The sequence below is a fragment of the Olea europaea genome, unplaced genomic scaffold, assembly GCF_002742605.1.
Source record: "Olea europaea var. sylvestris unplaced genomic scaffold, O_europaea_v1 scaffold724, whole genome shotgun sequence".
NCBI classification, from domain to species: domain Eukaryota; kingdom Viridiplantae; phylum Streptophyta; class Magnoliopsida; order Lamiales; family Oleaceae; genus Olea; species Olea europaea.
In genome coordinates this window covers 127,057-146,019 of record NW_019265645.1, presented here as the reverse complement: position 1 = coordinate 146,019, position 18,963 = coordinate 127,057, and the positions used below count along the sequence as shown (strand labels likewise).

The window sequence follows — 18,963 nt, the reverse complement described above, 5'->3', positions numbered from 1 at the left end:
GTTTTCCCATTCCCAGGCTTGATGATATGCTGGATATGATGGTTGGCGCGACAATCTTTTCAAAGATCGATCTAAAGAGTGGGTACCATCAAATTAGAATTCGCCCAGGGGACGAGTGGAAAACCGCGTTTAAGACGAAAGATGGCCTTTATGAATGGCTGGTCATGCCTTTTGGGCTAAGTAATGCGCCGAGTACCTTCATGCGGGTAATGACACAAACTCTTCGACCGTTCATGGGTAAATTTCTCGTTGTCTACTTTGATGATATCCTCATCTATAGTAAAACTAAGGAGCAACACCGTGACCACCTCAAACAAGTTTGCTCTACCCTTCACGAGACTAACCTGTATGCTAATGTCAAGAAATGTTCCTTTTTCACCGATAGCGTAGTTTTTCTGGGGTTCATTGTCTCGTCGACAGGGGTGTCTGCTGACCCTACTAAGATTCAGGCGATAATTGACTGGCCTGAGCCTAAGGCCATTCATGATGTCAGGAGCTTTCACGGCTTAGCTACATTTTACCGCCGTTTTATTAAAGGGTTTAGCACTATTATGGCGCCTATCACGGAGTGCATGAAGAAAGGGGAGTTTCATTGGACACGAGGGGCGGCGAAGGCCTTTAAGTTAGTCAAGGAGCGAATGACAGAAGCTCCTGTCATGCGTCTTCCCGATTTTTCCAAAGTCTTTGAAGTTGAATGTGATGCTTCTGGGGTAGATATAGGCGGAGTCTTAAGTCAGGATCGTCACCCTGTCGCCTATTTCAGTGAAAAGTTAAATGAGGCCAAACGACGATATTCAACGTATGATAAGGAACTGTATGCGGTGGTCCAGGCTTTGCGCTATTGGCGCCACTACTTGTTGCCCCAAGAATTTGTCCTTTATTCGGACCACGAAATCCTCCGTTACCTCAACTCTCAGAAGAGATTAAGTTCTAGGCATGGACGTTGGGTTGAATATTTGCAGGCCTATTCATTTGTTTTAAAACACAAGAAGGGCGTGGAGAACCAAGCAGCTGACACGTTAAGTCGTCGTGTCTCCCTTTTGTCGATCATGAGTGTCAAAGTCATTGGTTTTGAAAGGCTTAAGGAGGATTACGAGGCATGTCCAGATTTTAAGGATATCTTTCTCGATTTGCAAGGAGGACAATCAAACAGCACAGATGGCTTTCGACTTGAGAAGGGTTATCTCTTTCGAGCCAATAAATTGTGCATCCCTCGAACTTCAGTGCGAGATTTTATAGTGTGGGAAGTTCACGCGGGAGGGTTAGCCGGTCACTTTGGACGTGATAAGACCATTGAGGAGGTTGAACGCCAATTCTATTGGCCTAGTTTAAAGAGAGATGTGGCTAAAATTGTTAGTACATGTAACACTTGTCAATTGGCCAAACAGAAGAAGCAGAACACAGGCCTATAGACTCCTCTCCCCGTCCCCAATTGTCCTTGGCAAGACGTTAGTATGGATTTTGTGCTAGGCCTGCCACGCACCCCAAAGAAGCATGATTCTATCTTCGTGGTTGTCGATCGTTTCTCGAAAATGGCTCACTTTATCCCCTATAGCAAAACATCGGATGCGTCCAAGGTTGCCATGCTATTCTTTAATGAGATTGTCAAACTGTATGGGCTTCCCAAGACCATCGTGTCCGATAGGGATGTTCGCTTCACTAGCCATTTTTGGGGGACTTTGTGGCATAAGATGGGTACCAAATTAAAATTTTCTACAGCCTACCACCCTCAAACTGACGGTCAGACCGAAGTTGTTAATCGGTGGTAACTTATTACGTTGTCTGGTCCGAGAGAACCTTCGAAATTGGGATTTAATCTTTCCTGTCGCTCAAATCGCGTATAATAGCTCCGTAAATCGTTCATTAGGTATGAGTCCATTTGAAGCCGTTCACGGATACAAGCCTAGGAAACCATTAGATCTCATCCCTATGTCCCCACAGGCTAGAGTGTCAGTATCAGCCGAAGCATTTGCACAACACCTTCGTGATTTGCACATTGAGATCAATAAACAACTTGAAGCTAGTAATGCAAATTATAAACTACAAGTTGATTTACATAAACGACATATTGAGTTTAATGTTGGGGATTACGTTATGGTTCGCATTAGGCCAGAGCGGCGTCTACATGGACCCGCCTCCAAATTGCAAGCTCGTAGTGCTAGTCCTTTTAAAATTTTAAAGCAAGTTGGTCCAAATGCATATATTGTCGACATTCCATCCCACATTGGTTACCACCATACTTTCAATGTTGAAGACCTTGTAGCTTATAAAGGCCATTTCATTCCCTCAGATTATCCCCTGTTACCTCCTTTGTGGACCTTGATCCTAATTCTTTGGCCCCCTCTAACCCACTACCATCTCTCACGGCACACAAAGATAAAATTGATGCTATTTTAGATGAAGAAACTGTGTTCACTAATGATGGAGAGGTTCAGCGCTTCCTTGTGCGTTGGGTTGATCGACCAGATTCTGATTGTGCATGGATCTCCAGGAAGACACTACAGCATTTGGATCCAGATTTGCTAGAGCTTTATCGGAGTCAGCAGGATCTTCCTTGGCCCAGATCGCCTTCCGTCCACCCGAGGGGAGTTGATGAGGACACCAGGTTCAGACCGCCACTGACGCATTTCTACAGACGCCGGAAGAAACTTGCCCAACCACTCAACTTATGGTTGGGAGATTGACGAGAGTCTACGGTGGTATATCCACTCGACAGGGTCGAGTTTTCTCCCACCCCGGGAGAGTTGATGAGGACATCATTATAGTTGGACTTTTATTATTGTTTCAGTATTTTAGTTGGATTTTTATTATTGTTTCAGTTGGACTTTTATTTAAGTTTACGTATTTTAGTTAGGACTTAAATAATGGGCTTGGCTCTATATTTCTAGGTTTTTATTATTTAAACCTATCTTGGTTTGTAATTTTGGACGATGAATTTGATTAATTAAAGACTTGGCTTGCAGCCGTTTTCCCCCTCTTCCCCGCCTCTGTATTCTCTTCTCTTTCTTCCCCCATCTCTCTTCTTGTTAACTTTATTGAATCAGTCATTCTATATTAGGGAACTATTGCTATAACAGGTTCTATAGGTTAAAAAACTAATTACTGGTGTACTAGTTGTACCAGAAATAGATCAAAACATGCTTAGTGTTGGGAAGCTGCTTGAAAAGGGCTATCCAGTAATTTTTAAGGATAAAACTTGTGAAATTACTGACTCCAATGGTGCAGTTCTTATCTCTGTTGGTATGAAAAGCAAGAGTTTTAGTCTGGATTTGAGGAAAAATGAATCCATTGCATATTCTTGCGCACAGACTGATGTATGGAATGGAAGAATGGGACAGTTTCATAATTCTGTATTGGAGTTCATGTAGAAAGAAGTGGTGAAGGAAATGACATTTACTGGAGAACAAGCCAAGGTATGTGAAGCATGCTAGCTGGGGAAACAAGCTAAATAGCCAATCCCAGTTAATAAAGCCTGAAGAGCAACAGCGTAAAGTCCCAAAAATTCGCATATACTATAATTTATTTACTTTCATACTATATTTTTAAATTTGGAAAGTTAGGGGACTAAAATGATAAATACAATAAATTCAATTTTAATTGGGTCAAATATTTAAATATAGATAGAGTAATGATAAATATATCAATATTGTACTCGTGGATAGCTCAAAATTAATTATGTATATTAGGCCTAAGAAAAAGTTGATTCGGATAAATAAGCTCTAAGATATTTCAGTTTGAAAAAGGTAGATGAAAACTAGTTTTACAATTTAATTTTAACCTTTGATGAAAATGTACCCGCTACGTGTCACGTGTATGGAGTGTTTCATTTTTATTTTGAATTGGTTGGAGGTTGTCAGTGCATGTGTATCTTAAAATATAGATACATAGTTTTATTTTAAAATAATTTATTTGCCTAGGTTGTTGGGAGATGATAGTGATAGGTTACCATGTGTTGATTAGATAGGGAAGAAATAGTGATTGTATAGAATTGAGACTCTTTATGGGGAAAAAACACGTTTCCTTGAAAGACTTTTAAGCCTATTAAAATTCAATATTCTCTTTCACCTTTAAACACCCATATACGGTGATAGCAGCAACAAATACAAAAAAATAAGTTTGGAACGTGAATTTGGAGTTTGTCTTCCAAAAAACTGATTTATTACGAGGTAGGATATTGAGGTATAGTATTTTTTTATCCTGTTTAAATATTTTTTTCATGTCGACGAATTTTATACTCATGGAAGTTAAAATTATGATGTGATGTGCTATGATATGAATGATATGGCCATTTCGGTACAATGACATGATATAATATGATATGTGCTCTTATCGGATTTAAAGATATGAGACGATATGATTTTCTGATACATGTTTTAAAATTTTTATATGGGATCACACCATTAATTTTATATCCTACTGAGTATTTCCATGTATTTACCCTTTTTCCTACTCTTCACAGCTTAGATCAGGTCGTTGGTTGGCCGACGATGCGGTAGAGTTGTGATGCCAGAAATTATAGAATTCAAAATAAATAAATTCTGAGTAACATGACTATGAAATTTTATTTATTTATTTTTTTGCTTTATTTCAGTTTTATCTCCACGTTAAATTTGCAATTTAATATTTGGAACATGGTTCAGTTAATTATGTTTTCCATAGGCTTTATTTATTTTATAAATTGAACTAGAAAGATTTTCATGTAGAATGTTTGACATAATTCATTTAATTATGAAATAAAAGTTTTAGTAACGATTTTAAATCTTTAAACTTTGAGTCGTTATAGTATGATATCAGAGCATATGTTTATTTTCCTGTAGACCCACATGTATGTTGATAGTATGAGTATAAAAAATTTTTAAAAAAATTTAAAGTTGGTCCCAAAAAAAAAAAAAAGAAAAAAAGACGTGAACAGTTTAAAATAAAAAAAAAGGTGTGATTCTTTAAATAGTTTATGTGTGTATATATTTCTAGACTTTTTAGAATACATTTCTTAGAAAAAATTTTATGTTTAGCCACAATAATCACTAAATTACTTAGTTACTAGATTTTTTTCAAATGGGTGAAATTTTATAATAGTCCATGCACTAGTATATGATATTTTCTAGTAGCTAAAATCTCGATGTAATTCCCCGTGTAAAAAAAAAAAAAAAATAATAATAATAAATAAATAAATAAATAAAAATAAAATAAGTATAGTATGTGAAAATTTTTCCAGCCTTCATTATATGGAACCTTTAAATTGCGAAATTGCAATGTAGTTCTTTGGCTTTGTACGTGTATGTATATATGTACATATATATAACTTCTAGAAATGTCCTCATATCTATATAATAAAATGAAATGAAATAAATAAAATAAAATAAAGTTCGATGATATGTATATAAACATTGGACCTTACATGTTTTAAATGTTACTTATAATAAAATGTTTATTTGTTTACCCATTTCCTTGCATAATATTTGTTAAAGGTTAATATTTTTTTAAAGGTTTATGAATTTAAAAATAAAGTCAATTTAAAGTTATTAAATATATAAATGATCTTTGGCACTCAATGACCACCAATTGACCACCCTTCGACGACCTTAAAGTACATAAAGGGGTAAGAAGATAAATGTACTTAGACATTTTGCATAATTTTAAATATTTTAAATTGAATATCTCTAAATTTTAAGGCTATTTTCTCGTTAAATTTATGATATGCATACGATAAACTAAGTATAACTTGTTAGACTTAGTACCAGAATGTGACTAGTAACTTCAAATTAAATTTTAGGAAATGGCACCACCTACTCACACGAACTTGATGTGCGATTTACTACGAGCGGTACAAGAACTGAGCAGACAGAGCCAAACACTGCCACCATAGAATGCACCGCCACAGCAAAATGCACCTCCATTTGTGTCGGGAGCCGTCACAATGGTTGAGCAATTTTGTAGGTACAAGCCTTCGACTTTTGATGGTGGTTCCGACCCACTAGCCGTTGAGGAGTGGATTAGAGGTCTGGAGCGCATCTTTCGACATATCGCTTGTACAGATGCACAAAAAGTACTATGAGCAGAATTCATGTTTGTCGGAGCAGCTAGCCACTGGTGGGAATCTGTCTCACGCACTAGGACGGAAGAGCAGCAACGTAACTTGACTTGGGATTAGTTTAAAGATGAAATGATGGCAAAATATTTTCCACAGGCTTTGAGAGACTTCAAGGAATCAGAGTTTCTACAGCTTAGGCAGGGAGACATGTCGCTTACTGATTACGAAAGGCAGTTTGAGCAGCTCTCAAGATATGCCCCGCACTTAGTGGATACTGAAGTTTAGAAGATTAAGAGGTTCGAAAATGGATTGCGCCCAGGGATCGGCATGATCATTATGTCCCATCGTTTCACCTCATATTGTGAGATGTTGGGGAGAGCCCATGTTATTTCATATCAGAGGACCACATTTGAACAGTATACCCAGCAGAGCAAGGAGTCGTTGGGAGAAAGAAAGTGGAGTGATCAGAACAAGAACAAACGTAATTGGCAAAATAAAAGGCCAAGCACAGGAGTTCATATTGATGGGACAAGTGGGAGTATTACACCCTGTCCTAAGTGTAATAAACTCCACAGGGGTGAATGTTTACTTGGGAAGAACATGTGTTTCCGGTGTGGTAAGTCGGGACACATTGCTCTCAACTGCACAGAGCCTCCAAAGAAGAAGGATAATGATCAAGACAAGAATAAGAAAGCAAAAGCTCGAGTTTTTGCACTGAATCAGCATGAGGCGGAGCAGGATCCGAATACGATAGCAGGTATTTTATTATTAATATATTTAATTTAACTGCTTACGTTCTTTTACCTAGAACTACACATTATTTGATCTCTGTCCCTTAGTTGCTAGTCTAATACTATAATTACGAAAACAGGTATTCTATTATTATCTGATGTACCTGCTTACACACTTTTTGACTCTGGGGCTACAAATTCATTTATCTCTGCATCCTTCGTCGCTAGGTCAAAATTTGCATGTGTAAAAACGAATTATGAATTAGAAGTTAGCGTCCCTTCAGGAAGAACTCTTTGTACAAATCGGATGACTAAGGTTATGAAGTTAGAGATTGATGGGAAAATATTACAAGCAGACTTATACTTTTTGGAGATGAAAGATTTCGATGTTATATTAGGTATGGATTGGTTGAGACTTAATTATGCGACCATTCGATGTCACGAGAAAGAAGTGTTGTTTCACAAACCGGGAGAGGAAGAATTCTGTTTCTTTGGAGCAAAGTTCAAGTCTTTGTCTTGTCTTGTATCGGCTATTCAAGCGGAAAAGATGTTGAAAAAGAAGTCATGTCAAGGATTTCTAGTTAATATCACCAGTCCCCAACATACAGAAACGACTGTGAACGATATTAACATTGTGCGAGATTTAGCAAACGTATTTCCAGAAGATTTACTAGGCATTCCAAGAGATAGGCAAGTGAAATTTACAATTGATTTGGTTCCTGGAGCAGCACCAGTATCCAAGGCCCCGTACCGAATGGCACCGAAAGAACTTCAAGAATTGAAGTTCCAATTAGAGGAGTTGTTGGAGAAAGGTTTCATTCGACCAAGTGTATCTCCTTAGGGAGCTCCTGTATTTTTTGTCAAGAAGAAGGATGAGAGTATGAGGATGTGCATTGACTAACGGGAATTGAACCATCCGACCATAAAAAATAAGTACCCGTTGCCAAGAATAGAAGATTTGTTTGACCAGTTAAGGGGTGCTATAGTGTTTTCAAAGATCGACTTGAGGTCAGGGTATCATCAACTGAAAATCAGGGCAAACGATATACCAAAAATTGCTTTCAAGACTCGTTATGGACACTATGAATTCACTGTCATGCCTTTTGGTTTGACTAATGCTCCAACCGTATTTATGGATCTCATGAACAGAGTATTTCATCAATACTTAAACCAATTCGTCATAGTATTTATTGACGACATACTCGTGTACTCCAAAGACAAAAAACAGCAAGAAGAACAACTCCAAGTAGTACTTGAAACCTTGAGGAATGAGAAATTATATGCCAAATTCAAGAAGTGCGAATTTTGGCTTGATTGTGTAGGTTTTCTTGGTCATGTGGTTACCGCCCAAGGAATCGAAATAGATCCTGCTAAAGTAGAAGCAATAACAAATTGGCCAAGGCCGAGCAGCGTGGGTAAAGTTCGCAATTTTTTGGGATTGGCCAGTTATTATAAAAGATTCATTGAAGGCTTCTCAAAAATTGCAGGGCCGATGACTCAGTTGACGAGAAAAGGTGTGAAGTTCCAGTGGATAGAAAAATGTGAAAAATGTTTTCAAGAACTCAAGCAGAGACTAGTTTCAACTCCTATATTGACGATACCAGATGGCTCTAATGGATTTGTGATTTACAGCGATGCCTCCAAACAGGGTTTAGGCTGTGTACTGATGCAGCATGAAAAAGTGGTTGCTTATGCCTCGAGACAGTTGAAGCAATATGAGCAAAACTATCCAACGCACGACTTGGAGCTTGCAACAGTAGTTCACGCCTTAAAGATATGGCGTCATTATCTCTATAGTGGGAAGTGTGAAATTTATACAGACCACAAGAGTCTCAAATACTTTTTCACACAGAAGGAATTGAATATGAGACAGAGGAGATGGTTGGAGTTAGCGAAAGATTATGACTGCACAATTCATTACCATTCGGGTAAGGCTAATGTAGTCTCAGATGCCCTAAGCAGAAAGACGGGATCTCAGTTAGCAGTTTTACCCACAGTGCAGGAACACTTGATAAAGGACTTTGAGAAACTAAGATTGGAAGTCATCACACCGCTAACTCAGACTACAGTGAGAATAAGAGCATTTATGATTCGACCCACTCTTCGGGATCGAATTAAGGAAGCACAGGATAAGGATCCATTTTTACAGAAGATTAAGGCTGAGATTGGTACAAACAGGCGTATAGGATTTGAAGTATTTGCAGATAAAGCATTGACTTTTAAAGGAAGATTGTGTGTACCTAAGGATGAGAATATAAGAAATGAGATATTGAAAGAGGCTCACTCCACCCCGTATGCAGCACATCCAGGCGGTACAAAAATGTATCGAGATCTTCGAGATACATTTTGGTGGAAAAATATGAAAAGAGAAATTGGTCTATTCGTGGAGAAATGTAAGGTCTGTCAGTAGGTTAAGGCAGAATATCAAAGGTTATTAGGACTGTTGAAACTATTGGATATTCCAGAATGAAAATAGGAACACATAGCGATAGACTTCATAATAGGTCTTCCGAAATCAGCAAGAGGTCACAATGCTATTTGGGTAGTGGTTGATCGTTTGATGAAATTAGCCCATTTTCTACCAATCAAAGTAAATTTAAGTATGGAACAGCTCGCACAATTATACATTAGGGAAATAGTCAGATTGCATGGAGTTCCAGTCACCATTATTTCAGATAGAGACCCGAGGTTCACATCAAAATTTTGGAATAGTTTGCAGGTTGCTATGGGGACAAAATTGAAGTTTAGTACTGCTTATCATCCTCAGACAGATGGACAATCAAAAAGAACCATCCAAACTCTGGAAGATATGTTGAGGGCATGTATTTTAGATCTTGGTGGTAGTTGGGAAACACATCTGCCATTAGTGGAGTTTGCCTACAATAATAGTATTCAGGCCACTATAGGTATGGCCCAATTTGAAGCTTTTTATGGTAGGAAGTGCATATCCGCTATCCATTGGGATGAGATCGGGGAGAATATAATTTTGGGTCCTGAAATCATTCTACAAAAAGTTGAGGCAATTGATAAGATTAGAGCAAGAATAAAGGTAGCGCAAGACCGAGAGAAAAGTTATGCTGATGGTAGAAGGAAGAATTTAGAATTTCAGGTGGGCGACAAGGTTTTTCTAAAGGTAGCACCAATGAAGGGTGTATTGAGATTTGGAAAGAAAGGGAATTTGAGACCGCGGTTCATTGGACCTCTCGAGATCCTTGAAAGGATTGGTGTTGTGGTTTACCGACTTGCCTTACCACCTGAACTTGCAGAAGTGCATAACGTGTCCCATGTTTCGATGCTCAGAAAATATGTCCATGATCCTAATAATGTGGTAAGTTACCAAACTTTGGAGGTACAAAAAGATCTATCATATGAGGAAATTCCGACAATGATTTTAGACAGAAAAGTACACCAACTTAGAAACAGAGAAGTTCTCCTGGTCAAGGTACAATGGCGAAATCATGGACGGGAAGAATCAACTTGGGAAAAAGAAGAGGAGCTTAAGACCAAGTATCCAGAACTATTCAATTAGTCGAGGTAATTTTCGAGGACGAAAATATTTAAGGAGGGAAGATTGTAAAGCCCCAAAGATTTGCATATACTAGAATTTATTTATTTTTATACTATATTTTTAAATTTGGAAAGTTAGGGGACTAAAATGATAAATACAATAAATTCAATTTTAATTGGGTCAAATATTTAAATATAGCTAGAGTAATGATAAATATATCAATATTGTACTCGTTGGATAGCTCGAAATTAATTATGTATATTAGGTCCAAGAAAAAGTCGATTCAGATAAATAAGCTCCAAGATATTTCAATTTGAAAAAGGAAGATGAAAACTAGTTTTATAATTTAATTTTAATCTTTGATGAAAATGTACCCGCCACGTGTCACGTGTAGTGTTTCATTTTTATTTTGAATTGGTTGGGGGTTGTTAGTGCACGTGTATCTTAAAATATAGATATGTAGTTTTATTTTAAAATAATTTATTTGCCTAGGTTGTTGGGAGATGATAGTGAAAGGTTACCATGTGTTGATTAGATAGGGAAGAAATAGTGATTGTATAGAATTGAGACTCTTTATGGGAAAAAAATACGTTTCTTTGAAAGACTTTTAAGCCTATTAAAATTCAATATTCACTTTCACCTTTAGACACCCATATACGGTGATAGCAGCAACAAATACAAAAAAAATAATTTTGGAACATGAATTTGGAGTTTGTCTTCCAAAAAACTGATTTATTACGAGGTAGGATATTGAGGTGCAGTGTTTTTCTATCCTGTTTAAATATTTTTTTCATGTCGACGAATTTTATACTCATGAAAGTTAAAGTTATGATGTGATGTGCTATGATATGAATTATATGGCCATTCCGGTACAATGATATAATATAATATGATATGAGCTCTTACCGGATTTAAAGAGATGAGACGGTATGATTTTCTGATACATGTTTTAAAATTTTTATGCGGGATCGCATCATTAATTTTATATCCTACTGAGTATTTTCATGTACTCACCCTTTTCCCTATTCTTCACAGATTAGAACGGGTTGTTGGTTGGCCGGCGATGCGGTAGAGTTGTGATGCTAGAAATTATGGAATTCAAAATAAATAAATTTTGAGTAACATGACTATGAAATTTTATTTATTTATTTTTTTGCGTTATTTCAGTTTTATCTTCACGTTAAATTTGCAATTTAATATTTGGAACATGGTTCAGTTAATTATGTTTTCCATAGGCTTTATTTATTTTATAGATGGAACTAAAAATATTTTCATGTAGAATGTTTGACATAATTTATTTGATTATGAAATAAAGGTTTTAGTAACGATTTTAAATCTTTAAACTTTGGATCGTTACAAACAGAGAGACTACAACTTATCCACACTGATGAATGTGGACCAATGATGACAGATTCACTTAACGGAAATAGTTATTGCATCTTGTTCATTGATAACTTTATTAGGATGTGTTGGGTGTATTTCATGAAGTAGATATCAAAAGTTAAAGCATTTTTTTCGGAAATTCAAAGTTTGGATTGAGAACCAAAGTAACTACAAAATCAAGGTAATAAGGTTTGACAATGGGACTGGCTGAGATGTTTGCAACATTTTGTGATGATACAGAGATTAAGCATCAATTTACTGCTAAATACACTCCTCAGCAGACTGGTGTGAGTGAAGGAAAAACAGAACTATAATGGAGATGGTTAGATGTTTGCTATTTGAGAAACATATGCTAAAGAAATTCTGGGCAGAGACAGTTGACACTGCTGTATTTTTGTTGAACAAGCTTGCAACAAGAGTCTTGAAGGGAAAAACTCTTTTTGAAGCATGGCATGATACTAAACCTTATGTGTCAAATTTAAAAACTTTTGGCCGTTTATGCTCACTCACATTCCAGAAGTAAAGAGGGAAAAGTTGGATAAAAAATAGAATATAGAGTTTTTGTGAGATACAACATAACCATTAAAGGATATAGAATCTTCCAACCACTGACTGAGAATTCATTACTAGCAGAGATGTGACATTTGATGAAGATGCAAAATGGAATTGGGAAAAAAAGAACCAATGAGACTGATAACAGAAAAAGGAAGCAATCGAACTTGATGAAGACAACTATGATGAGCTACCAGTGAGAGGGACAAGGTCTCTTGTTGAAATTTACCAGAAATGTAATGTAGCAGTTTTGGAACCTGCTGGATATGAAGAAGCAACATATGATCCCAAATGGATCATTGCAATGCAGGAGGAGATGAATATGATCCATAAGAATCAAACCTGGGAGCTTGTGGATAGGCCTTTAAACAAATAAGCAATAGGAGTCAAGTGGGTTTATAGGACAAAACTGAATGCAGACGGAACTGTGAACTAACACAAAGCTAGACTGGTGGTGAAAGGCTATGCACAGCAGCTTGAAGTGGATTTTTCTGAAACCTTTGCAGCAGTGGCAAGGTTGGACATAATAAGGCTACTTCTCGCAATTGCAGCACAACAACAATGGAAAATTTATCATCTAGATGTCAAATCTGCATTCCTAAATGGTTATTTGCAGGAAGAAATTTTTGTTTAACAACCTAAGGGATTTGCAGAAGATTCTAGCAAGGCTTATTTGCTTAAAAAAGTTCTATATGGGCTAAAACAAGCCCCAAGAGCCTACTATGGAAGAATTAATGAGCAAATCCGTATCTATATACTTTCACTTTTATAAATTTTTATAGATGTCCTCAAGAATGAGAAAGCCGACCGAAGGACTATTCCATAACCGACTCTTGTTGCTGAATCCAAAGGGCTTAGCTGATACCAGGCTCTAAAAGAGTTTTCTTTGAGCGAGCAATCTTTCTATCATTTTTGTAGATTGAGATGTTGATTTTAAAAAATTTCATATAAACAAAAAAATTTGTATATAATCATCATAGTGTCAAGAGACTTGAAACAAGTTAAACAATTGAAATCATATCAAAACAATTTAAGAAAAAAAGAAGGTACACATGCTCGTCTAGATAAAAAGAAAAAAACAAAATTCTAAAATTAAACGACACAACAAAAGAAAATGGAAAAACCTACTCCCAGTAAAAAATAAAAAGTACGGGGATAAAGTTGGTAAACCTCTTGAAATTCATTAATAAACCATAATCACCCATCATACAAGAATTCAATTACAGATTTTTTGCTCTTTTTAATGAAAAAAATGGGAAAACAATGAAAAAGAAGAAAGAAAAAAATGATTAGTGAAATTTTGAAGAGAAGAAAATCACATTCAAGAGATAGAAAATATAAATCTTATTTCATAAATAGAGGTTGGTAACTAATCATGGCTTTGGGTTTGTAGATGGAAGGAGAGAGAGGGGAAAAATAATTAGGATAATTGAAGAGAGAAAAATATTATGACAAAAAATTTTGTAATTAATTATGGTTCCTAGATGGAAAAACAAAGGGAAATATTGAAAAAAGAACAAGAAAATCGCCTTAAGGAAAGACGTTTACATTTTTTATTTTAAAATGTCAGGATTGACTTTTAAAGAGTCTTTAAAAGTCTATTATGAATACACCTAAACTTTTAAACACCATAAAAGTTTTCAAAAGTCTAGATTAAATACAATAAGGAATCCTCAATTCTTTCCAGATCTCAAGGCTGAGAACAGACACTTAATAAATAAACTAAAATAGCATAAAGAGCGATCATGTTCACACCCAACTCCATGAACCAATTGGAAACATAAATCTCTCTTAAGTGTTTCGAGTAATCTTTTAATTGGTCAAATAGACTGCAATCTGGCACAATACCATTATTCACCTACCCCTGCAATCTGTGAGAATAAATACACAATATAGCAGCAATGCAATTCTTTTTAATTACAAATACATTGGATTCCTCGAGAGTGATATGACAACATTTTCATTTTGAAGTTTGAGTGTGCGCCAAACAAGAAAATAGTTTTTCAGCATCAATATATAGTTCAGAAGGGTAACAACTGCTAATCCAACATACCATATTTTTGCAGGCATGATGACATAATACCAGAATAGTGGGGAATCATCAGTTTCATATTTTTAGCGGGGCAACATACTGTAATAAAATTTTCTGTCCAATGACATGAAGAATAAAACTGGTATCTATAAAAGAATGAACTCACATTGATGGAATACGCAGTTCCAAGTACAAAACTAATGAAAAGAGCCCAAAATAATGGCCATGAACCAACCATCCATCCAAGCGAAAAACTGTCAAATTGAGGAAAAATATCTTTTTTAAGTCAAGTGTTAACCACGAATAAGTTTGTATTCAAAACATACAAATCATAGTCTCTCTCTCTCTCTCTCACACACAAAAAAAAGTGATTTCCTATAGTTTTTAGTTGGCTATTCTTCTACTTAAATAATACACGAATGATTTCAAATATTCAGAATTATTACACCCTTTTTGCGATTGGTTTTCCTACTTCCTTGAACCTGTCCTTATCGAACTGAATATCTAACCTTCCCGCATTTGAAGACAGACTAATGTTTAATACCTCCTCCTTCCATAGTTTGGTACAAGTCTTAGTTACTTGCCCATAAATATCATGAACCTGACCATTTCTTAAATTTGGATACTTGCAAGTCCCCAATCCCTAATTTTATGTAGTTTTTTTTCCTTTTTTTTTTCCCACCACTAGATATGTTATTTTCTCAATCTATATGTGATACAATACAAGTAAAATAATTTTCAGTAACACTATATTATATCAGTGTTTTATTGTTTATTTTTTCCTTTTTTTATTTATTTTTATTTTTATAACAATATCCAACTTCCAAATGTTAGTAACTTTTATGCAGCTTAATTTCTTCAACCATTACAAGATCAAGTAATCATACGGAATAAAAAATAATAATAATTTGGTTAGTCAACCGTAGCCGAGGAACTAACTTTTGGGCCAGAGGGAGAATAAAAAAAACCAATTCTAGATAATAAGAGATCATAATTAGTTGAGTTGAGTTGCACGAGTACAAATTTATTGTCTTTTCTTCTCAATAGAGTTTCACAAATAAAAATGTATTTGATGGTCGAGAAACTCTGTAAACTTAAAAATCTTAAGATCAAATCATCCTACTCCAAAGAGTCAGACATATCATTTCCAGAAAAAGGATAAAAAGAAATAATATACTGCTCTCTTTTGTAGCCATTAAGTTACTAAGAATTGCACATCACATTTTCGAGTTTGACAAGAAATAAATAAATGGTGGTGGAATCAAAAGTGCCCTGTACAGTCAGACAGGCACGTGAAGTACAGCGCAATGACTGATCATGAACTCGAGTTCTAACTTAGCCTCCATCTTAATAGCTAGTTCAGTGAAAAATAGAAAACGTAACAGGCATAGAAGCAAAATAGCCACGATAATGACATAAATCTAAGCAGTTGAGCCATGAATACATATGGAAACGAGATATGCACTCATACCGTAACCCAACGATATCTCTTCAACTTACCAACAAGGCAAAAGATGAGACAATCATCACTGCCATCGTGACTGAATATTCTCCTGATGCCAATGGAAGATGTGGTTTATTTACCTGAGAAACACCACAGAAATTTCTTATACTAGTCGCAAGAGAGTTTAGGGAAAAAATGAGAATTGAACAAGTGATGAATAATTTCCCAAGTATCAGATAGCTGTATACTATATCTGATATATACCAAAAAAATTTAAAGGGCACTTAAAAAACGTGAAACAGTTGGAAAACAGTGACTAACACCAGATTTTCTTCAGTTCAAGGGGAAATACAGACATGATGACTAGTAATCTTCATCTGATCATCATATATGAACAGATTAACTCCATTAGTCGGTGTAATGAAAGGAGATGCTGAATAGAAAGACATGTTTAAATCTCAGTCAGACTAATAATTTTTACAAGGGAAGTTTCTTAAAAACAGTAAATCAATAGCCCATTTTCACAAAAGCTTCAATCTTCCATTTTAAGAGCACATCCCATATCAGGGTTGGAGGTAGCATATTCGTGGGGAATATGTTACCTCATTGGCAACTTGAATTTCTGATAGAACCCCAATCAAATATACCTATTCTAGAAGGATCAAGAAGGTTGTGGAGGGGGCAACAAATTCTGTTGAGCAAGAGTGACATGGCTAGAGTTAGTGACACAGGGGAGTTATAAATAGAATAGATGCCAGGAGTCTTGGGCATGAAAAAAAAGATTGTGAGTAAAGTCATATTAGGAGAGTAAGGCCCTCTCGAATGGCCTCTGTCATTTCTGTTTTTTGGGTTGTAATTTCCATTCCATCAATATAAAAAGCTTTTTCCTGTATTTTCTTCTATTCCTTCTTGCTGCTACAAGTTCGAACCTATCAATTTCTAGCCAAAATTTTCCTTGCATATGAAGGTCCCTCACTAATATTAAGTCTGCTTCTTATAGTCCACACGTCATACATTTGCCCCCAAGACAAAGAACTCTATAATGCTAGTTCTGGTCAGATTCTAAATCACAGAAGCCTAGTCAATTCAAATACTCTCCACCAATACGGTGAGAAACGCCTGCTTCTGTTAATTGCATATTTTTCACTTCAACCTAATCCTAGGCTCTAATCTCAGATAATTGTCATTTTGACTCCTAAATTTGGTTATGAAGCAGTATTTGGCATTTGAAAAAAAAAAAAAAAAAAAAGGTAGTTGTATTTTGAGCTCATCCATTCTATGAAGTCAAATATATGACAAGAATACTATACTCATCCATTTTAACAGGTTCAACAAATAAAAACAATCAACATCATTCAACTTACGTGCATGAAAAACAAAACAGATTTTCTGTAGATAAGTTTTCATCTGCACCAGAAATGCTAAAATATTTAATCCTTAATCTTCAAAATTTAAAAGCTGTACACTTCTAAAGAATGTCATTAAAGCTTCAGGATGAAGTTTATTTATTGCTACTGGATTGTCCCTTCGCACAAAAATTTACAAACTGAAGCATAATTTTCCGAGTTCCTTCATACATACAGATAACTACAGTTTTTTCACATGCTGACCTTATCTACTTCGATGTCAGACAGCTGATTCAAACCCACTATGTATATGTTCATCAACAGGGCTGCAGCTATCGCCTGCAATAAATATATTCTTTATCATAAATATAGCATCAATTAACTTCATGTCCGTATGATTCTAACAGACCAAAACTTTTCCACACCTCTAGCACCCCAGTGAAAAATAATGGAGAAAAATCTGAGAGCTTTTCAACTGCAAGGAGAGAAACTGACATTATGCTCAATGCCTGCTCAAAACAATTTCAGAAAGGGAACTCATTAGCAAAATTAACAGATGAATACCTGCAATGCCACAAAAATCTATAGTTGTGGTGAAGAAAAAGTATAATTGACTAGAATTTTGAACCTAACTGTTCCTATAACTGTGTGAGGCTGTGAAAACCTGTAGAAAGCATCTAACGCGTGTTGAATTGATCTCCAATGGCTCTTGGAAGGTTCGGATTCATGAGAGTTTTCAGAAGTTGCATTCACTAGATACTTTGAGGTGCGTCTTGGACTTGAAAAAACAATTCTTTCGTCATCACTTCTAACATTCTTATGTGTTCCAAGCTGCCTGTGAAATTGTAATCTCATGGCCATTGCATAGTTATTTTCTGGGTTGTTCAAAGCTTTGCATTTACAATTTTGCGCTGCTACACGAGAACCTATAATTTTAAACATGTTGAGCATTAAACGAATTGATTTCAAGAGCCCATTTCCAGAAACCAGAACACAAGAAATACATGCATAGAACGGGGTGATAAAATCACAGAACACAGGAAAATTAAGATGAACATGAACATAAGTTAATAGTGAACACCCAGAAGAAACAACAGAAAAGCCTAGCAAATATACTTTCTTTCAGAGAAATAAATAAAACCCATTTGATATTACGTAACATGAACTCTGAATAAAATTATTACAAACAAACCTTTAATCAGAGAAAAATAAGGTACGCATCACATAAGAGTAAAGCCCATAATTTTTAAGAACTGCAAAGAATGTAAATAGCTTTAAGAGTTCTTGTATAGTGTAATATGTATAAATACCAGTGGGGAGTGAGAATACTTCAGCAGTTGCTGGAAATGGAAGTGAAGATGGTGGCTTATGGAAAGACCCAATAAGGAAAGACTCCATTCTGTCCTCTCAGAAACCCAAAAAACAGCTCCACTATGTATACAAAATCTCACACACACACGAACACACAACGCCCCCTTTTCTTTGGAAGCGAAATCAAGAACTGAGAAGGTGTTCGTGTGCTGAAAATCTGAACCTATTCCCTGTTATTTATTTTGGATTCTGAAGCATAATTGTCTAAACTGCATGAGACCCAGTTTAGTCGCATAAATTAGTGCGGAGATGCTTTTGGTGACTAGTATAGACCAGCATTTCTCCTATTTCATTTTTCTCATATTCTCGTTTTTATTTTTGTGAAATAAAATTAAACTTGTGAACTTTTTAAACCTTTTTTCCTTTGTCCCCCGTCCCACCTCGTACTAGGGAGCAGCTCGAGAATTTCCCGAGTCATACATGAAATGGGAAATGAGGGCCCAATCGAAAAGTAGAAAAAAGTTAATGAAAAAAAAATAATAATTGATGCTACCAAAAATCGTACCTGCTGATTTTCCGAGCTTGATGACTGGTGAGGAGCACGAACGTGATCTTCCGATACCTG

General features: G+C 35.9%; 1 pseudogene; it reads right to left on the bottom strand.

Annotated features, from left to right (window-relative positions):
* The window catches only part of LOC111390899, a 28,904-nt pseudogene extending 10,187 nt beyond the window's left edge, over positions 1-18,717 (bottom strand).
* Positions 18,718-18,963: the final 246 nt, after the last annotated feature.